Raw genomic sequence first — 23,712 nt, 5'->3', positions numbered from 1 at the left:
TTATAATTTTTCATATTCGTGTATTAATGTTCGCACTATTCACTGAACGAGTTATCAATGATATTGCAACAATACAGTATAAAGCGTTATGAACAGACGACGTTGGACCCGGCGCAGCGGAGACAGAAGAGAAATAATAGTTTTCAATCATGAATTTTCTCAATAGAAAGACTTGTCAAAGGATATTTATACGATACAGGAAATATAATGGACCTGTAGGTTTAATGGTAAGAGAGTCACTACTTGATAAGATTGAAAATATTTTAAGAACTGACGAAAAGAGAAATGATACTTCTCTTTTAGTATTTCGCAGAAGCCAAAATCAAGAAGAGTATGAAATTAAATTTAAGAAATTGTTGTTTGAAAAGTCATGATATGGCCATAGTTGTTTAATAATTATATTACCTAAACGAAACGTGGACTGACTGTACTAACAAAACTCAAAATTTAAAATTTAATAGAAAGACTACTCTTTGTTCTTTGACGGAGTACCTGTGGGAAAATTTTTTGATTTTATGTATGTAGGTATGTAGAAAATCTACAACTTTCTCATCAAATGCCATATTGTAGCAAGAAAAATATCACAATCAGCTTAAAGTTGATATTTCAATCTCACGTAAGACAAAAAATCCCGTGATTCAACTTAGCAGAACCGTTTTATACAATTATAGTTTGTCCACGGTTAGGCAATTGGGGAAACGTGTTACAGATTGTTTTTTACTTTCTCTTCCCGGAAACTACTGAGATTTGTCGCGGCTTCTATTTCATTACAGTACTAAAGAGAAATGCTACCAAGATTGTGTTGACAAAAATTCTTTAGCGCACATTTTCTTAACACCTAATTTTAAAGTGTTTCTATAGTAATGTCAGCTTAAAGTATCAATATTTTTATAATAGATGTTAAAAAAACAAAAGTTATGAGACTTGATTTCCATTCGGTTTTAATTCTTTTTATTAAGTTTAAAAAAATACTTCAGACCGAACTAATTTCAAACGAGACCTAGAGGCCATGTGGAACACACATAAATCTTCTTTACTTTATCTTCAAAGTGAACATTCTGTTCAACGAAAGTATCAAACTGGTTCATACTTTCCTCCCTCCAATCTTCGCTTATTACACTAATCCTACACGTGTCTTTGAAGCTCAACATCCCCAGCAGCAAAATAATAACTACCAACAAAACTGCTCATCGCGGCACTTCTAACAAGTTGTTTCGATGACGTGGCAGTTCTCCATTGGCCCGTACAAATTGTGTTTGAAAGCTGATTGGATAACGCCAATACTGTTAGACTGTCAGGCACTTGCGAAGACACGCAAAGTGTCTTATCTTTTCGATTTTGATGTCTTATGGCAGTTGCTTTTATGTCAGCGCCGATCTTACTTATTTATTTAGGATGTCTGAAGAAGATGGTAATTGAATCATGATCAGAGGCTCCAATGGCGATAACCTTTGCGAAAAATTTCCTTTTTTCCTAAGAATTTTGTTTAAGAGAAAAGTTTTCGGGAATTGTTGCGAACTAAGTAGTAAGTGTTGGAAGTATTGTGAGGGAACGTTGTACGCGGAATACTGAATAGTTTGAGACTTTAAGTTTATTTTACGGAGTATATAAAATATGGTCTTACATTTTAATATCGAATGCAGTATACAATAACATTTTTCTTCCTGTTTGTGGTTGTAGTTAGGTGTAGTTTTAAAATACGTAGCTCGTTCCTTGCAATCGAAATATACTCGCCTCAACAATTTTATTCTAGCATAGTCAGGATATCTTTCGCATTCTTAAGACAGCTTAATATAGTTACCAAAAAGCCCCTGCAGCCGGTTTTGTTTAAAACCGTCTAAATAATTTGCAGTAATCAATTTTATGTACAAAATATCTACGCCTGATTTAATGCAACCAAAGTCTTTTGTTTAAAAAGAAACATTAACCCAATTTCCAAAAATCAACTGCACCAAAGTACACTAATAAGTCTCAACTTTGATCGTTCATTGACCTCAAATCATAATGAACATAATTACCAAGTTCTATTGCAAATAAATGAGCCGTATAATCTCTTGTGCTCTTCATTATAGAGTTTCACACTCGACCGGTTGCCGTGTTGAGATGCGGGCACTCCTTTGTGACATCGTGGATTTAAATAATGAATAAAGTAGTACTTTTTAGTTTTTATCGTATGATTAGTAGTTAATCTAGTGTCAAAGTTATTTAACCCATAGATTTTGTATGGCTTAACGTGTGTTATCTAAATGAATGACAGCCCGGATTGATTCTTTACCTGCCGTTCGAAGCATATAAGCATCTAAGCTTATAAAAATCCTGACTAGCCTGTGCAGGTTGATCCTGATTACTATAATTTTTTACCTGTTACACCTTATTCTTAAACTCATTTAATGGAAATATTATAAAACATAGTCACCTGCCGCATTTACCTATCTATCTGTTAGCGATAGACTAAAATTCTGAACGGATGTTTCTATTTCATATAGTTTTGCATCAAAAGATAGATTGATCCGAAGATTTCGGCGTATAAATTATTAAAATTAGTCTAACACGAGCAAAGCCGGTGCGAGTCGTAATTTAATAAAATAATCATACATTAGTTTAGTCGTAGTACATCATACATTCACATTAAGTCCTAAATGTACTCTAAAATAAACATAGTACATTATTCTCATACATATACAAAGGAGGCCTACAATACAAGCAAATTCTCAACATTTGTTCGAGTACAGAATAAAACTGAAAGAAACACATTAGTTACGTTCTTAGTGGTACGTGATGTGCTTGGGAACACTCTTCAGACGTATTCCTAAAGGCTAACTTTACTTACTTAGTTCTACTAGGATTTGTGTGCAGTAGGCGTATGTTTTGCCGCAAACTTTGTGCGCAAAATTATGCAATTTGTTAGGATTACGTAAAGAAATTGGCCTGCAATTTCGGCGATTGCGGCTGAAGTTACGGACATTAACATTTTGATTTCAGTGCTGATGAGGCAGTGGTGTTGATTTCTTCAACAAAAAATGTTTTTTTTGTGATCTTAAAATATACAGTCCGGTTTCCTATTAAGTTCTAATAATCTGTTTACTGTGTACTCAAATATATCAGTCACACAATAAACTGATAATGTAATTTAATTTTATATGACAGGCATTTTTTTTTGTTAAAATTTGCCTTGCATTTTCTAAGACTGACTTTTTGCTAAGCAAACAGTATGCTTCCTAAGTCTGCAGTATACAAATCCTAAGCCTACTTACTTGGCCTTTACGTTGAAGTTTATCGAACGGCGGTCGAGCACAAAGGCGGTACTGTTTTAATGTGATTCCTAAAGGACACACGGGTATTTGACCCCGTCCTCTCAATGAAGAGGCTTAAATTTTAATTTTGAAATTGTGATTGTTGAGAAAAGAAAATTAAAGGATTAAAAGAGATTACAGGCTGATTTTTGGTCACTCAATGGTTTTCAGTAGCTGTCCGACATGCGGAAGAAAAGTTACTGTACAATTATATGCATTTCCAATAGCAACTTATAACACCAATATTACACGGGATTTCCTTGACCTTTAAGCTTTGTAGTGCGAAAGTTACTTATATTATGCATAACGGCGTATGTAAGAATTATGTAAAAAAATACTCAAAATGAAAAACATAGTTCTTATAAAATACGCTAGGGGCTCTAATCAATTTGTCGACAGACGGAAATGATAGGAAATGGCTCACAGAAGCTCTATTTTCTGTCGCTCGGTTGGAAAATGTATGAAAACCTAATCAGCACTCTAGTCGAATGCAGGTGTACAAAATGTTATATGTTGCAATGACATATAATATTTTTGACAGTATGTTAATAGCAAAAGTTTAAATAAATTAGATAACGACTTGTACGTTGCCAAAACACTGGTAGACAAATAACTGAATAAATATCATTGTCTATCAACCTGACAGGTTGGATTGATATCTATCACAGGCCATTGCAAACGTTTGTTACTAATTGCAACTATGCAGATGATTTTATCACTCTGTTTATAGTTAGATGAGTTACTAATATGTAACCGCGGGTATTGTTGTCATTTGCCGTTACAATGAAAACTATTTGAGAAACAAATACAAAAAAATCTATTGGGAAAGTAAATCTCATAATAATTATTATTTTAAATTCCAAATTAAGTACAGAATTAAATTACCACATAGTTAAAGATAACAAGGCGATATCAAGTTTTACCTACAACTATGTATCAATATAATTATATATTAGTACATAATATGTAGTTGTAGGTAAGAAGATCATCAAGTTTGATAAAACGAATTTCTTGGTTCTTTCCTTGCGGAAGCTAACTAAACTTTTGCTCAATATTTTATAATTAACGTTTTTAATAAACAGCTTTCAATGCAATGAACCGTGTATAGATTCTTAATCTTTAAGATGCTAGTATTGAGCATGTTTGTTTTTGGATGTTTTAAACGCATGTGTTACTTACTAGTATCATTTTACAAATGTAATGAGTTGGCCCGTGACCACGGTCGATGCTATTCGATCAAAACGTCAGGTAAACAAATAAGGTATCCTAATCTTTTATTTTCAGTCACGTTTAAACCCCTTACAATATAATATTATAAATCCCATTAAGTCAAAAACCACGCAAAAAGATTTACCATTTTCAACTTTTATTTTTATTACCACTTCAACCATTTGCGTTATATTCATATATTCAGCTTTTCCATCTATCGATGCACCACAAGCCTACGTCGACACTCAATGCATAACGATTACTAGCGTACTATTACGCTATTATTTTGCATATACATAGCTCCATTACGCGAGTGGATGTGAACGGGTGCTATTGCAATTTTGTCGCTTGATCGTTTCGATGTTTTGAAGGTTTTCTGTAGGTCTGTATCTACATGTAATTAAGTATGCATAGGTTTTTAGTTGGTAGAACAACATTTGGATAAATATAACCATTTTTGTATGTTCGTAACACCATTTTAGAAGCGGTTTTCAAAGAAAAGCTTGCTTGGAGATCGAGAAATTTGTTTTGAATAAGAATTTTGAATGTATTTTCTGTGGCGTATTTTGATAGCAGCCTAGAATTTATAATGAAATCTCAGGCTTTAAGCTGTTTACAGTAGATGCCTGAACAGCATAGTAATAACAAACTAAGTCGGCAAGTGCCTTCAATAATATGACAGAATACTGAATATTAATGTAAAATTATATAGACACAGTGGCATAATTTTTACTCTTTTCTGTCCCTCTGCTAGACAACAGTCTCCACCCGGAATGAGAGTGGGGCTAAGTCCAACACGCTGGCCGTTTTGGGGACTATCCATTCCTTCAAGAACTGTGCAGTGTGAAAGGACTATTTATTGATTACGATTTAATTTACCAAATACATGTTTAGACTGGAGAATTTATAAAACTTTACATTAGACGAATAAATGTCTTCTTATTGAAGTCCTTATAACTAAATTACCTCTTACTAATCTACAAGCCAAAACGCCTGACTGCGGAATACATTGAATATTCGCATGAGCTCATTAAGTGCTAGGAATCTAATAATCTGCTCATAAACCCGTCCAGCAATAAATATTACACGCATTATATTGCATTAACGCCTAAACTGACTACATACAATTAATTTACCAAAGGTTATACCGTATCTACTGATTCACTTGTCATAGAAATTTGAATCTAATTACTAATGACGTAGAGACGATTTCGAAAGGCTGTCAATCACGACAGTATTTTGATAATTAGAGACATCAATTGCAAGCAATTTCAGACTTTATTTTAAGTGAGTTAAAGTTCAGTTTTGTTTGTATAAAGTGTAGTGTGATGAAGCTAATTTGGCCTACAGTAAGCGAATAGTTGGCTGTCGCACAAATTACGATACGAATCGTTTAGTTTAAGGTGTTGTGTGTAATGTGGCGTGCATTGTTCATAGTTGTTGTATTAATACTGTTCTTGTATTCAGTTGCAGTTTTGATTTAAATTGTGCACTTTGAAATACTTCTGGGAGGTTAGAGCGTAGATACTGGGTGTTAATATTCGTACTCCTGTATACTCGAGTTCATCGGTTCCCATCCTTATACGGACTACCATACCCTTTACAAGGAAAAACTGTTTTTTTTAAATCATAATTTTATATTTTATTGTTAATTAGTATTTATCTTTGGACCCGCTAACACCCCCCATGTCACAATCAATAAATATTTTTGAGCTCCAGCTTTCTTTGTAGCCAAAAACCAAGTTTTACGAGACTACGCTTTACTAAAGATGCTGTTTACTAAAGATACAAAAATATTTTACCTCGATTTTGAACTGAAACTTAGTAGGCAGACAATTTTTTTTTCATTACTTGGACTTATTTTCAATATCACCTGTATATTTACTACACAACTCAATACATAAAGCATCTCATCACGCAACTAAAATTAAAACACTTAGCATATTATAACGCGATTATCTAATCAGCAGGCGAAGCTCTGAAATACCGGCTGGCTTGACGCCCGGGTATTTCTTGGCACTGCGCTTATTTACTTTAAGATGTTGATAACTACTTACCGCCTACGTTGTTCGCCTTAGAAAATGTTATTTGTTAGTTAGGAATAGATGATTATTTTCTCAATTAGTCCGTTCTTTCTTTTGTATATTACCATATACAAAGGAAAGAACGAACTAAACTAAATAGTCCACGATTTTTCTGTTGTAGAGGTATTTGTGTGATGTTCAAATTTTTTTTTAGGTTTATCGAATATGATGTTGTTAGTTCATTCATGGATAAAGGCTGGTGCTGAAGCGTTCTCAATAACAAAGATAGCATCATCTTAGAAACGGGTAACTGAGTTAAAATTTAAAATATTTCTGTCCCATTGCTGGGGTCTAGAGTCTTCTTCTGAAACTGGGTAAACACAAAGAATTTTAAACTTTAAAAATAACCACTTCCCCAATCATGAAAACTTCTCTATTTCCCAACGAGAAAATAGCCAACCACTAAATAATTTAAGTTCCTGTTTCACTATTCTTAAGTCATGACCTTATCACTCCCTAAAAGGTATAAACATAACAAGAAAACACGCAAAATCATCCCGATGATTTAGCTTTACTTTCGAAATCCAATAACAGGGAATACAGCGGCCGTCTAATTTAATGCCGGCGAGCCTTACCGAGCTTGCCTGACTTATTCAATTCCATCCGAGTGTTTCATTTACAAGGGTACCCAATACATAATATATTAGCTCAATAAAAGAATAGTTTTACCTATTAACTTTTAGTGTGGTACTTTGAGGGAATTGCTTGTGGTTTTCGGTTTTCATACGCAATGGGCTGGAAGCCTCGTTAATGAAGTATGGACTAATAAAGTAGGTAACTGCTATTAGGTACTTTGGACGAAGTCGGGTGGAAGGAATGGTTTGATGTCCTTTTTGTGTGAACTGTTATAATATAGAGATTTCTGGTTTGAGTCTTACGCAATAATTTTTTATTAGTACTAGAAGTCGTATTTGTATTTAACGGTACATTAAAAATATATTAAAAATGTAAATTCATTTTTTAATAATTTCTTGACAACACTAGTTTTGAGGTAAAAACCAGCAAGCTCGAGACATAAAATGTTAGTTTTATTTTAACGAACTTGACCGTATGTATTTTAAATACATTTAGTACTTTATTTTCAAAACTTTTTATGATGTATTGGTTAGCTTATAAGGTGAAATTGGGCCGTTTTTTGATATTTAGTTTTGTCATTTTATTTATAGGATATCTGACATTTATGATTTAGCCATGAAAATAGCTTTTAAGGTACAAAATACTATTAAATCCACTTTACGAGCCAATTTAAATAAAGCGAATAATAATTATTTGATTGCGAAGCGTCTCGTCGATGCTACGCGTGACCAGAATGCTGGCCTTTACTTTGGTCAAAGAATTAGCATTGCCATCCAACGTGGCAATGCTGCCAGCATTCTGGGTACGTTACCAGTCGACGATGGTGAGGAGAAATTCTACAACGCGTGACGCACTCCTTTTGTATCCATATTTTGTAATGTAAATATATTGTATAATGTAAATATTTTGTTTTTTTAATTATTTCTAGTTTAGTTTAGTTGTTAAAAGTTACTTATATGTAGTTAAGTTTTATTCTTGTTATGAGTAAACCTAAAATTTAAATAAATGACTTAGTTATTAACCTTTCCTGTTCCATCAGTTTTTTAAACAACATGTTCTCCATTACCTCACAAGCACATTTCATATATACAATAAATCATAACTCCACATCATCAAGTCGGGTTCGGCAATCATCTCCCCGAGGTCACCGTGCGCGGGTCAAACATATTCGTGGATGTTTTCCGGTTATCCATCACCTACCCTAATAGCCGAGGGAAGGCCTATCTTCTCAATGACGTATATACAGAGTAATGTTCGTAATATAGCTTTAATAATGTAATAAGTTAGATTACAGACTATGTTATCTGTAGTTTCTGGTCATAAATATGGCCTATTGCAAAAAAAGTAAAGTTTGGCCATAAACAACGATTTGTTTTCTTATGTAAAAAAAAAGAATAGAATTCTAAGCGTGCATACTATTTTTGGAACATGTTTTATTTTACTTATTTTTTTTTAAATTTAATATTAGTAAATAAAACGTAAAGCAAGTATTATACCATGTATACAAGTAAAAAAATCCCGTGGAGAATATCATACTTATAAAATAATATTATTGTATATGACAAGTTTACAGTAAATTTTACCTTTCTTTAATCATCAAATTTGCGGCAGTACGTAAAGACACTCCACTTAACAACTAACATGCGAGTATTTTTGCAACAAGATGAAACTGCAAATGTGTTTATAAAATAAAGTTGCAGTGGACACCTCGACCGGATTCATCAAATTACCTACAGATTTGTGTCACATCACAGACTCAAAAGTGGAGCTTATTCAGCGAGTTTTCCCAGATATAGCGCAAAAGTTCAATAACCATAATTGGCTGGGTGAAAAATATGTCGAGGATCTTAATGCGACCATTCAAAATTTTCTTCCGGGACAGTTGGTTTCCTTCAAATCAGTCGACACCGTAATGAACCAGGATGACGTAATCAACTATCCCACTGAGTTCTTAAATTCACTGGAATTGCCTGGATTACCACCTCACAATTTGCAGTTAAAAGTAGGATCAGTTGTCATCATGCTGCGTAACATTAATCAACCTCGACTATGCAATGGAACAAGACTGGCTGTGAAAAGACTGATGAATAACGTCATTGAGGCGACAATCATAAAAGGAAAATACAAAGGAGAGGATGGCATACATTTAGTTCATCAACAACAGTTGATCGGGGAATAACTGGAAGAGTCTGACGAAAATCACCTGACAACAGAATCATGGCCCCACCGAAAATATTTTGGTTGTCACGAAGATCTTTCAACGTTCTGTCCAGTGCCTCTAGTGACCTCTTATGGGCCATTGTGCATTCATCCCAAACAATCCATTTGCATACCTGTAGGATCTGGGCCACTGCGCTATTTTTGGCGATATTGCAAATTGGTGTTTCGGTTATTTGCATGTTTAGTGGTAATTTCAAGGCAGAATGTGCAGTTCGCCCGCCTTCTAGCAGAGTTGCAGCTATTCCAGTTGAAGCCAACGTTAGAGCAACATCATTTCGCGATCTGATCCTCGCCAAGAGCAATGAAATTAAAACCGTTTTTCCGGTTCCTCCGGGAGCATCAAGAAAATAAATTCCACCAGATCCACTGCTCACAGCTTCTATCAAAGTGTCGGACGCAATTCTTTGTTGTTGATTTAATTGTGGAACATTTGTACGAACTGTTTCGGCCAACGCTTCAATGTCGTACTGATGTTCTCTTTGCAACTCGTGGTTTAATGCATCGTGCATATGACGATTGTATTTGTATTGTAGGATTCAAAATTTGACGGCGCACACGATGCAAAACATCCTCAGACATGTTATCTCTATACTTAACCCACAAATCTTTTGGATTCGAGGGGAAACATGTCGATATGATAATCGCAAACAATGTACGAATTTGATGCGGCGACGAAGATATTACGGAATCCTTGAGCGTATCATCCTAGTGCGAATCGTTCTCAAGTAAATGTAATAGTTGACATGCCTCACGGTAAGTCGCACACAGCTGTCCATCAACTGTTCTCAGTTGTTTAAACGATGTCGGACCACGAACATTCACCAACAACAACCGCAAATAATAACATTCATCGTTATTTGGATGTACTGTGTAGATGCGACCCAGAGCATCTGAAGCAAATACATTTGGATGTCCTTCAACTGGTGTTCCTTGTTTTTGACGCTGAAACGATTTTGATGATGCGTTCCATGTGTAATAGCGTGGCATGTCAGCAAAGTGCGAGCAAAATCATCAGTTGGACAGACTGCATAGCGACCCATCTGGTACTGTGATATTTCATCATTTGCATTGGTTACACCGAAGACAGCCATATCACTACCTTTACTAACATATTTACATATGTACTTTATCGACTTCAATTTTAAGTTCTCGCGCACGTAGCCACAGAGATAGATATAATATCGTAATAATACTTTTTTCCGTGCTCTGAAATGCGACAGGATGGATTGACATATTAGTTGGTTGTCAAATCTAATGTCGAATATTATGATTGCGTTCAGAAATTTATAATTTAATTTATGACAAAACTTAAGATTTATCTTTCGATTTCTATATAGTCTAATTAAAAAATAATCGGACAGATTAACAACTGAAGTTAGCTAAAACTGAGTTTCTCAAAGCCGACCACTATTTATGAACTATGTATTTTGAGACTATGCAATTTTGTCGCGTTCGCTTTCACTTTTGTTGAGTTTCAGAACGCGATATTATATTCTCCAACACGCACGCGAATTTGAACTTTATGCTGCAGTAATAAATTACAAATTGACTCTCCATTTTATTTATAAAACGTTTGTATGGGAAAAATTATACAAATTTGATGTTATTTTTATTTATTATTTGTAGGATAAAAAGTATCCTATGTCCATCTCCTGGCTCTAAGCTACCTCCTTACCAATTTTCAGCCAAATCTGTTCTGCCGTTCTTGAGTTATAAGTGGTGTAACTAACACGACTTTCTTTTATATATATAGACTAGATTAAAGAAAGGTAAAATTTACTGTAAACTTGTCATATACAATAATATTATTTTATAAGTATGATATTCTCCACGGGATTTTTTTACTTGTATACATGGTATAATACTTGCTTTACGTTTTATTTACTAATATTAAATTTAAAAAAAAATAAGTAAAATAAAACATGTTCCAAAAATAGTATGCACGCTTAGAATTCTATTCTTTTTTTTTACATAAGAAAACAAATCGTTGTTTATGGCCAAACTTTACTTTTTTTGCAATAGGCCATATTTATGACCAGAAACTACAGATAACATAGTCTGTAATCTAACTTATTACATTATTAAAGCTATATTACGAACATTACTCTGTATATACGTCATTGAGAAGATAGGCCTTCCCTCGGCTATTAGGGTAGGTGATGGATAACCGGAAAACATCCACGAATATGTTTGACCCGCGCACGGTGACCTCGGGGAGATGATTGCCGAACCCGACTTGATGATGTGGAGTTATGATTTATTGTATATATGAAATATGCCTGTGAGGTAATGAAGACTTTGTTGTTTAAGCTGACGGAATAGGAAAGTCACATACTTTAAAAAAGTTAATAAAATACAAACGTTAAGTAACTAATCTACTTTAATTTATTTGTAAAATGGGTTTAACAGGACTACAAAACTGAACTTCGATGAATTCTTGTACGACACTACTCTACTCCGACAAAATGGCACTCCGATGCGTTTTAATTTAGACAATACTAGAGTTCGATATACCTAGTCTTAGACACTATTGTACTGTATTTTGTATTTTAAAATCTAGATTCATGATTTAATAATAAGTGTCGGATAATTATCTGACACTTATTATTAACTAGCTGACCCGGCAGACTTCGTACTGCCTCTCCGATCTTAATAAATAAATAAATAAATCTTTTGTATAAAATGATTTTAAAACAAACAAATCGAATCTGTATTTAATTTAAAGAAATAAATAAATAATAAATAAATAAATATCATTGGACAACTCACACACGGTCATTTGATTCCAAACTAAGCAGAGCTTGTACTATGGTAACCAAATAACTGATAAACATACTTATATACTTCCAAATACATACTTATATAGATAAATTGACATCCAGGCTCAGAACAAATACTCGTGCTCATCACACAAAGATTTGTCCTGGGTGGGATTCGAACCCACCACACGCGGCGCTACGGTTGTTGCGGCGAGGTGACCGCTTAAACCACTGCGCCAAACGTGCAAAATTAAAATGCATTTATTGAATAAAGCATGAAGTTGTATTATTATTTTCGATACATCATGTTGCTTACTTAGAAAACAGAGTTTTCCTGAAATACTGGCTATTTATAAGGTTTAAATTTGATATTCACAGACACACACTGTTAAAATACAGTCTGTTTATTAATTTAATTCATAAACTATATTTTTTGTTTTATTTTGTGGTGCGTAAATAAACAAAGAAGACGGTTTTCCGACGCGCGAACACGCGACGTATAATTGTCCATGCGCGAAACAGGGAAACTCCAAGTTGATTCCACAAACTCTAATGACTGTCCTTGCGATTTATTTATGGTCATCGCAAAGGCCAGACGTACTGGAAATTGTAAGCGTTTAAATCGAATGGTATGTCCGTTGGAATCATCGGTATCCGCGGGATCAAGATATAATAATTATAAAATATACCTTTTTGCGCTTATTTCTTCTTCAGTATCAAATATTCAGAGCACATGGACTGCACACAGCACAAATCCCCAAATTCCTGCAAAGAAAGAATTTATCATTATTCTTCTTGAAAAAGGTAAGGTTCTTGAAGCAAGTCGTGGCTGTTCTCACTGATACGGAGGACTTAGAATTAGGGATGTCGGGGATATTAAATTCGGATTCGGATACAGATATACGGATATCTTTTACCTTTACTTTTACTTTTCGGTTTTTTTACCGAATTTATTTAAATTGTACAGTTCAGCTGGCAAAGACAAAAACCTGTCATAAAAATTTCTCATTTAGTCACTTTGTCTGTTCGAAATTATCCGAAAATTTTATATCGACTATCTATATTTATAAATAAATTGCTGTTCGTTAGTCTCGCTTAAACTTGTGAACAGCTGGTCCGACTTTGGTCTTGAATTATTTGTGGTTAAGTCCAGAGAAGGTGTGAAAGGTGAATAAATTTGAAAATGCGCGGTATTAATGAAAAACAAGAAAGAGTGAGCGGAGCTGCTCGGGTCAGCTAGTTACTGATAAAAATTTATTCCGTTCATCCTATGAATTCGGTTATGGATTATTTCGGTCCGATACTTTCGGTTACGGATAGCGAAGCTTCATACCATCCCTTCTTAGGATTATGCTGGAAACAAATGAGGCGAGGGAGCGAGACGCCATTATTTATATGCACATGTCAAGAAAAAGGACACATATTAATGCCCGTTTTTTGTTTCTTGCAAATGAGAGTTTAAGACGTGTGAATTTTTGCGGTTTTATGAGACTTTGTTCACGTCTCATATGAATTTTTCAGAGAATTTTTATTTAACGCTCAGAGATATTGATAAATTATGTAGTTGCTTTGCAATTTAGTGTCGTTACAGCATTCTTGCAATTAATTATCGTCAAACACATTTAAATATAGGCAGATATGCTGATTTAAAGTTGTAGCTATAATAAAAATCATTTTTATATAATAATATACTCAATTGCATCGATCTTAACGACTTTTTAATTACTATCACTTAATTAAACTTATAAAAATACCATACTAGTCTCCAATTAAAAAAAAGTTTGAATAGTCAATGTCTAATATTTCGCCTGAAAATCTTCATAGCCTCCTATAATCTAAATATTACAGTCTTATTATCAACTTAAAAAATAACCTTAACTTAAAATTACAAAGTCCGATCCCCAAATATTCGTTCTAAACGAATTAGGTCGAGGCTACCGTACTTCCGAACTTGAACTATCCGTAATAGATGGAAAGTAATTACTCTAGTTAGCTAATTAGCAGTTTTGTTACTAATACTAGGTATATAGTGTACAGTGACTTGCGAAGGCACGGGGAAAAGATAAAATTAGACGTATTTTGGCTTTAGGGATATTTTGGTTTAATTGTGAAAAGATTTTTAACGTTGCTTGCTTAATTAGTTAGTACTTTTAATGATCGGATAGCGTCGAATGTTTGATTTAGAAGTCGCTTTGTACACAGTAGTGTAATGGGTTACAATATAGCTGGGTGCTAGGTACAAAGGTTTTAGTTAATAATATAATTATGCTTTTGGAGCAAGATGTTTTCATTAGACACTCGGCAACTAAAATGCTATAAACCGCGTCCAAATCGGTACTTACTTTACTTCAGAAACTTTTGCCGAGACTTTAACACGACTTCAAAACTTCATGAAAATGTCTGTGCTGCAATATACTAACATATTCCTACGTTATAATACTGCAGCCAAGTATCCTTCTGGTAATACTAGAAACATCACAAAACCGTCAAAAATGAATCCAAAAATTCCCAATTTTGAACGAAATGTCATCATTCTTCAATATTCGCATCCATATCTACCCAAAACAAACCATTTCGACTTTATCTCCTTACGTTCCGGCGACGTAATTAGTGAATGACGTCATAGAACCAGTCAGCTATGACGAAGAGATCCGATACGAGATCGGAATGCCCATTGAGGTCTTTATGTAGATATCGGGCGCTAATAAGGACCCTGATTTAGGGGCGGCGGATAAGAAATTTCTCGAGATTTCGGTTATATACCGCAATTTTTTGCGGTATTTTGCTTTGTGAATTTTGTGACAGGGTTCCTTGTAAATGTTTGTTGTGAGTCAATATTTTGGGTAGAAAATATTTTGAGAAATAGCTTTATTTAACTTGGAGGAAAGGATTTAAATGCCAGTTTTTTTTTATAAAATCTCGCCATTCACATTTTAAGGTGTAAACTAGATTTTATGCCATAATTTCAGCCGGAGCTAGCAATCGAACCCATCGTCATCAACAGTCGAATGGTATACAGCCCAACTAGCACACAAGCTGCTTATACAGTCGTTATACAGCCTGATAGTTGCATAAGAGTCGTTCAAATGCTGTACAATTCTCTATAAGTTGTATACTAGCTATTTAAAAAACCCTTTAACAGCTAGGCGGGACAGTAGCCGTTTAGTAGGAAACTAATGACTTATAGTGATATATGAGCATGTAATTGCATCGCTAGACAGCCTAGGGAAGTATAACTGAGTTAATGGAATCTTCTATAACACCGTTAACTGTATAAGGGGACTTTAGGAGATAAAGGAGTTTAAACGGAGTTATGCGTTGCGCTTATAGCGCTTAAGAGCGTAAATAAGCTTTTTGTAATGCCTTAGGTTCTATAACAGATTTTTTTAGGGCTAGTGTATTACTCATCTATAAAAGAGTTGCGTAGGTCTTTAATAGCGCCTTGAGCGTTATATCAGATATTTATATGGCTTCTGTACGGCAAATAGATGTATAAGGTATCATTCGAAACATTTTTACAGCCATGGGGATTACAGAATTATGTTAAGCACCTAAAGCGCTATAACCGAGTAATATACCTTTATACTCAAGCTTAAAATTATTATCATAATATATTTACATAGGTGCAATGGTGGTTCAGTCTGTCAACTGTTTTTAAAGAATAAATAAAATAAATAAAATAAATAAAATAAATAAAATAAATAAAATAAATAAAATAAATAAAATACATAAAATAAATAAAATAAATAAAATAGGTATTTTAATATTCAACGACTGACCCCTAAAAGTACGAGTAAAATGCTGGTGTGCGACCAAAACAATTATATTGAAGCACTCCTATGCCACAACTGCAGAACCTTGAGGTCTACAACAGCAAACACTAGAGCCTTTGTACAGCTTAAGGCGCTAGAGCAGATGTAACCAACTCTGAGAGGTGCTTGATCGAGACGCCATTACAGCATTTGGTAAACATATTTTTTGAGGTTATTACGATCTTTTGAAGATCATATAAATCTATAGCCTGGTAACGTTAACATAATTAAAATCATTTTTTATTACCTATAACCCTAATTAAACTATCTGTAACCCTCAAAGTCTTATTTATGTTCAAAATACAATTTCCAAATCCACATATCTATATAATTTTTGCATTTAAAACTGAATATTTTGAGGGCGCATGAAAATATTGACGATAATATACATATATATTGACAGCAAACTGGAACTCGCACTTTCATATCACGTACACAAAGAAATAAAAGCGATAGACTACTTGTTATTTTCATAATCCAATCCGTAAAAATAAAATGTCTCCTCATTTGTCACTGATGATTCATTTTAAAAAAATATATTTAGTTTACACCATAATAAACCGACCATATTACTAATTTAGAGCGTTAGCATTTATAACCGTTACACAGTAGCGCTAAAATAAGGTAAAGGTGGTATAATCGCGCTACAAGAGCTTTTTCGAACGCTCGTGGCGCTAACCACCTCTGTACAACAGCTGGTAAGCGCCACGAAGCTGCGAAAAAGCTCTTGTAGCGCGATTATACCACCTTCATCTTATTTTAGCGCTCCTGTATTACTACTATACTACGTACTATTATAATTACTATTTACGACCACTGTAGATCCAATTTAGAGCTATAAGCTGGACAGTATGGGCCTATTTGACGCTACAAGAGATCTGTAGCCGCTTATAGAACCACTATACTTCTTACTAAGGAGCCTAAGGCGTTATAAAAATCCTTTAACCGGCCATTGTGCAGCTTGTTATAGCGCTTGTGTGCTAGTTGGGAGTTATCGCTGAACTATAGATACCAGTAGCGCTACCATGAGTTGGTAACTATAGTCTCCCGGAGACACTGTAGTTCTCGTAAAACTCAAACAGCGCCTCTAGCGGATAGTTCAGGTACCAAAATTGCTACCATGGGTCGCTATATTTAATAACGTGTAGTTAAATTAAACAACAGTGAATATAGATTGGCTTTGTCGTTCATTCTTTCCCTATTTGAGCCCACTGTTGTAGTTGCGGTGTCACGTTAACTACTCTAGTTTTTAACTACGCCAACTCATGGTAGGGCTACAGTAATATGTACTACCATACGGTGCTGCAATAATTTACTTAGATTCTAAGACCTAGTGTTCAGAGCCTTTTGACACTAAGTTTTTTCGTCCCCGTTATATTTTAACAACGTTTTAATAGCAATATCTACATTTCACTTTAAAGTCATTACATTGCAAACCTAAAACTTAAAAGAGCTACATCATTTTCAAAATTAATGTCTAAAAAAATCAACGCCAAAAATATATCTCGACAAAAATGATACGCAAAATTCCATTTTCATCTTTCAGAAGGCTTTTAGTTACGAGGTACTTTCGGCTAAAAAAGAAATAGCATGTACATAAATTAGGCTCATTATTTTAGTGGCAGTTAGCGCAGCTGCCACCACTGCGGTGTCAATGTTACGCAGATTGTGCGATGTTATAAGATTTTATATTAAGGACTACCTGACCCGCGCAACTTCGCTTGCGTCACATAAGAATAATTATCCCCATTTTTGTAACATTTTTCACTGGTACTCTGCTCCTATTGGTCGTAGCGTGATGATATTAGCGCGTTCAAACAAACAAACAAACAAACAAACAAACTCCTCAGCTTTATAATATATTAGTATAGATTTTAGGGTGGTAGGGATTATTTTCGTGGATATGTAGTTGAAGCTTTAAACGGTAAGATTTAAAGGGTATTTTTTTTCGATTTGAATTTTATTTGAATGTAGAGTTTAAGCTTTACATGTGTTTATGTAAGTGTATGTAAGACGATATCAGAATTTTAATTCATTTAAACAGTTAAGTATGTGCTTTTGCAAAGATAATAATATGTAAGCCGGTCTAGTTAATATTCAAATTAAGCTTATACAGTTATCATATTTTTGTTGAGATGTCAAGCTTATATACTATGCGATAGAAATAGAGCGATCTCATTAATGAAATCTAAGCATGTACATTAAATAAAAAAACATATGAGTCGAAATACACAAATACAATTTCATTTAAAACAAGTTTATAATTCAATATATTATATTCTTGTTCTTAAGCTATGAAATAAGCCTATCAAAATAATCTTCAATATTATTACCTAACAAAAAAAGCCTTCGTCTACTAAAATAACATCTTAGCTCCTAAAAACCATTTTTACTTTTAGCGACACTAGAAACGTTATCGGATAACGTAACACTATACGGAGCAGCTTTCACAAATATTTCCACTCGGGTTTTAGTACACAAAACATCATTTTTTATACGAAAGAAAACAGCGGGGAGAGGCATAACGGCATAACTCGATGAAAGATATATTAAATTACCCAAGAGAAATAGGATTTTTGTGTTACGAGACAGAGCTTATTGATTTACTAGTTTACTTTAGCGGCGTGACATTTGTGCTTGTTTAAAAGTTAGGTCTACGGTGAATATTAACGAAATAGATTACTTTTTTTATATAAAGGTTTGCGTTGAGCGGTATAGTGTTATTAAGACACTAAAAGAGTAATGTAATAGGATAATTTCTGACAGGCGGTTATTGACAACTGGCTAGTTATCGACAAAATTTTTAAGAAATTTTGATCAGCACCTCTAGTGGACGCCGTAGGAATTACTTTTGCAGTACATTATAAATGTGTGACTCTCGATACCCGATATTACCGACTGTGGCGAATCGCGTTACTGGTTTTATTCAATAAAGGACCATCCCAAATGTAAAAGATATCATTTCACAAATGTTATGCAACTATATTTCGATTACAAGACAAAAACTATCTCCATCCAATTTACTTCAAACATGTATTTTGATTGAATGAACAGTGAGCGTATTTCACATACATATCCATAGAAAATGCGTTAAGCTTAGCAACGTTTTCATTTCGGCTTACCGTATCTATGTGAGACGTTAGAATGACGTCATTTCGGTTTCATCCAAGAGTTTCCATTTACCTTATCATTTTGGTACTTGGGTAAGCACTTGTGGCTAAATTTGTTGCCTATCTGTTGCTGAGATGATTGCGGTCATCTGTTGTGTGTTTGGTAATTTATTTCCGGATGATATAACACATTATAAAATGCATTAGTATTTTTAGTCTCTCTTGAGATTCCATTCGGCAACATTGTAGTTAATAAGGCCGACTCTACCAAGGTTATATTTACCATTAAATAGAATCAATAAATGTGTATCTATGTAAACACTTTGGCTTTATAATTTCAGTAGAAAACGGAACTTACATAAACATAATTTGGTTTCCACTAAGATAAAATATGGTTCGTTAATAAATGATAAAGACACGGGCTACAAATATTAAGATCTCAACAAAAAATAACAACTGGGTCGAAGCCGCGGGTATAATCTAGTTGTACACTATTCACAAGCCATCGAAATATAGGTCAATGCATAACATACGCAAAACGATGTCTTATACCATGAATAAATAAAACTGTCGTCCATAAAATAAAAAATACAAAAAATAAATACTATGAATATCTCCAATCGCTTCGGGCGTTATATTCATAAGTCCCGAATAACATCTTAACCTTTACGAATTCAGAGAATAAAACCTTATAATCTAATTTTGCATAAAAATAGATGTTTAATTAAAGTACACAAATGTAATAAAGTTAAACAAGTTATCTTCATACATTTTTGCGAAGTTATTCAACTTAACTTAATTTGGAAAGGTTACGAATACGTAGGTGTTTACGAAATGTTATTTTAGTTATGCGAGTTATATTTAAATCATGAACGTCTCATTCATAGGAATTTGTAGTTACCTGGAATTCTACGTTATATTATTATCACTTCTATGTTTTCAAAATAATTGATAAAATTTTCAAAGATAGATTTTCGCTTCCTCTTCATTAACACGATGGCAAAGTTAATTGATGTAAAATAGTCAAATGTAACTTACCGATATTTTTTCCGTAAGATGAGCTAAAAGGTCTTTGAAACAAACAATTTTTTTTATCGATACTTAAACATGTGTATTGTTAGACTTATAAATTTCACACATTCTTATGTAATTATACACTTTTTTTTTTAACTTTGATGCCAGTAAACTTCTGGTTATGAAAAATCCCTGAGAAGGCCCTTTAACAAATGGCGAAAAGACTACACGATGTTTTATATTATCAAACTTTTATATATACCATAAAATAATTTTGTCGAACATCGACATTACTAAAGTTCCTTTAGTTCTATTCCCTATCAAATCAACATACGTCCCAATCAATATCTGACTCTCACTAAATCATGTGCGATATAGATATATTCTGAAGTATCAAGTAACCTGTTAAATTGATAACTGGATCGTACAACCTGTTGCTAATACTGTTGCTTCAACAAGTGCTGTGTAAATCTATTTCCTAGAATACGCTCTTGAAACTTTTATCGTCAGTGTTAAATGCAGTTCTGTGGTTCAGTAGCAAAATGAATGGATAAGATTTTTTTATAGTTGCTAGCGCGAATTTTTCTCGTTTGAAATAAAAGACGGGTATTTGTAGAGAGTGTAGTGAAGTGATGTTGTTTGGTCTCTAACACGTGTGGTTGTTTGTATGATGTATGCAAGTATGTTAAATTAAAAACAGTATTTGTGATTGATAAAAGTTATATGAGGTAAATAACACTTTTTTTATTATTTATTTGGTAACATGTTAGCCTTCGGTACTTTAATATAGAATCATGAGGACTTCTTAATTTGTATTATCTTGTAGCTTTTGTACTTAAATATTTTGACGAACCAATATAACTTTATGACGACGTTTAATCACATTTTCTCTAATGAGTCACTCAAAACAATATAAGTTACAGTTAAGATATCACTAACACAAATGACAGTGTTATCAGACCAATCAAAAGCATCCAACAGCCTTAAAACCTTGACACAGTCCACTAACATCAAACGCAACAAAAGCTAAAATTCCCGATAATTCGCCTATCTTTACGATAATACTATTCGTAGTACATTCATTTTTACACACGTACTAATCCCAAAGGGCAGCATAAATAGCAGATAATCACGTTGGGGTTGCAGCCCCCGGACTATAATTAAGTTACCCTGTTCCACGGGTGACTGGACTAGACGGACTATTGCTGTTTTTGTTAGTAGTTTTATGGGCGAATGGAGAAGTGAGTTGTGCTTTTTTGGTTAATTGATATTGAATGTATAGTTTTCCTGTTTATCCTTGCCTTTATCGTTTTGATTATGAGAAAGTGTAGTAAGTTATATAATTTTACTGAATATGAGACACTTTTGAATATAATTTTGGTGTGTTCAAGGTTTTGGTGTGTTAAATTAAGTAACATAAGTACTTATAGGAAAAAAATCCATTGTGTCAGTGAAAATTAAATAGGCAATAAAAATTATACGTACACAGTACCTACAGAACAAAACATTATTTTTTAGTTAATGATGCTCAGCTGAATTCAAGGAATCATACTAATATGAAAACACATAAAGTACATATTTTGTGCAAAAGTATATCGCATTAATTTTAATTAAATAAAACAAAATCACGACTGAAAAGTGTTTCATCGTGTAACCAAGTTTTCTTATTTGCTGTGCAGTCAAAAAGACTAAAACATTTCAATAGTTCGCTCACAGCTCGTGAGGCAAAGGAGCTCCTTTCAGCTTGCGTTCAACTTCCATAATTACGTTCCTTTGAACACAAAGATTACTCGAAGCGTAAAGAATATTGATAGTATCATTACACACTAAAAGCTTTCCCCAATTTATTCATTAAAATGTATTAATACATACAAATAGCGAATTTTGTAACTTCAAAATTTTAGAATTTTCTAAATAGCGTTCACCTTTTTAACAAATATCGACAAAGTTATAATTAGACTTGCTTATAGTGCTTTACATTATAAAAAGTTTTTTTGTTATTTTACTTTCTTAAGCATGAAATATTTCGTGCTTATTCTTTGTATAAACAGACTAAAATAATCGAGAAATTAAATATATATTTTAATATCTTTTCCAAAGAAGCATTTATAAGAATATCATCACGTATCAGTAATATGCATTACCAGTAATTAATGGAGATTGGAGAATGAGAATGAAGTTTTATTATAAAATAATTTTAGAGACTTTCTTATCGTTCAATTTAGTTCTGATTTATAAAATTTACCCTTTCCAAAAGTTTAAGTTAGAAGTTTTAATATAAATATGTTAATAACTACGAGTTCTAAATGTATGCAATAATCAAGCTAACTAAAGTAAAACAAAACATTTTCTCATTTAAAATTAAGCAGTACTAGGAACGATCTAATATTACCATATTTGTTTGGTTACCAAATACACAACAAATATCAATATTTAAACAACATTCATACAAAGTGAAAACTTTCATTACGTTTACAAAAAGCCTTTTTCTTGGAAATAAACGGATAAAGGTGGGAATATGGCCGTCATATGACGCAATATTTTCTAATTCATACCGTATCAGAATTATTGCTTTACCGGAAAATATTATTCAGAAACACATTTTAACCCTCTCCTACCCCGAGGCAACTTTTTTCTTACTAAAAATCTGTTTTACAAAGATGCGAGAAAGTCAGAGATTCGTATAATTTAATTTTAGAATGGCTGTATAAAATTCATTTCGCGTTCGTGACTAATTTTGTGCCATTAACAGAAAAGAAAAAAACAAAAGCTTTGTAAAAATACGGTATAAAAGATTTCGGGTTTGATTCATAATCTTTTGTGGGACGGAACGAGATGAATCTTTTTATTTCGCCCTCCGCATTAGAATAATAATGATTTTTCATAAAGTTGAAAGTAAAGTGGTAGCTTAATTAAAAAAAGAAACGTTGGAATAATTATATTTTTAATCAAACGGTGATCTTGGGAGAGAATCTAATAATATTATGCTAATCTTAGTGTTGCTTTGATTTTGAATTTTGGTGTATTTGTTCGGTAAAGGTAAAATATATTGGATAAAAATGCAGCTATGTAGTACATTTCTATGTATATGGTATAACTGCGTGTAATTCCATTGCATGGCAAGTAGTATTGAAATAAAAAATAATCAATTTCGGTTCACTGAAAGGCACAAGTTCTCGAAAGAGCGATCATGCCTTAGGCCTAACTCTCTGATTAAGTACATGACAAGTGTGGGTGTTAAGTCAGGTATAAAGTTTTTAAGTGGTTAATATTCTAGCCTGAAAATTGAACTAGTTTATTAACCGTTTTCATTGCCATAATTTAAATGTTAAACAATAAACTTGTTTAATAACTTCGCCATAACTATCTAACTTTTATAAAACAGCAGTAAAAGTCCGTCACAGTAAAACTTGTACAGATTATAACCGCAGAGTACAAAGCTATAACGAAGCTTTGAAAGTATAGTCACTTACAAAAGTTCCTTAACAAAATATAGAAAATCTATATAGTAAAGCATGGATTATATGTAATCAAGAAAAAGGTGGCAATTTATGAAAATTCTAAATTGCTATGATTTTATTATATTCCAAGTGTTTTTTATAGTTTTTTTTAAGTACAAGATAATACCCGCGAAC

The 23,712-nt window shown here is 33.3% G+C and overlaps 1 protein-coding gene across 4 annotated transcripts in view; it reads right to left on the bottom strand.

Moving 5' to 3' along the window:
- The window catches only part of Oamb (Octopamine receptor in mushroom bodies), a 163,142-nt gene that overhangs the window by 99,790 nt on the left and 39,640 nt on the right, over positions 1–23,712 (bottom strand). For all 4 annotated transcript variants that reach the window (XM_076130610.1, XM_076130612.1, XM_076130611.1 and 1 more), the window contains exon 2: positions 12,831–12,906. The gene's annotated coding sequence lies outside the window, so the exon portion shown is untranslated. The remainder of the gene's footprint in view (positions 1–12,830; positions 12,907–23,712) is intronic.

This window comes from Anticarsia gemmatalis, chromosome 24 (assembly GCF_050436995.1).
Source record: "Anticarsia gemmatalis isolate Benzon Research Colony breed Stoneville strain chromosome 24, ilAntGemm2 primary, whole genome shotgun sequence".
Lineage (NCBI taxonomy): Eukaryota > Metazoa > Arthropoda > Insecta > Lepidoptera > Erebidae > Anticarsia > Anticarsia gemmatalis.
This window is presented reverse-complemented; position numbering and strand designations above follow the sequence as displayed.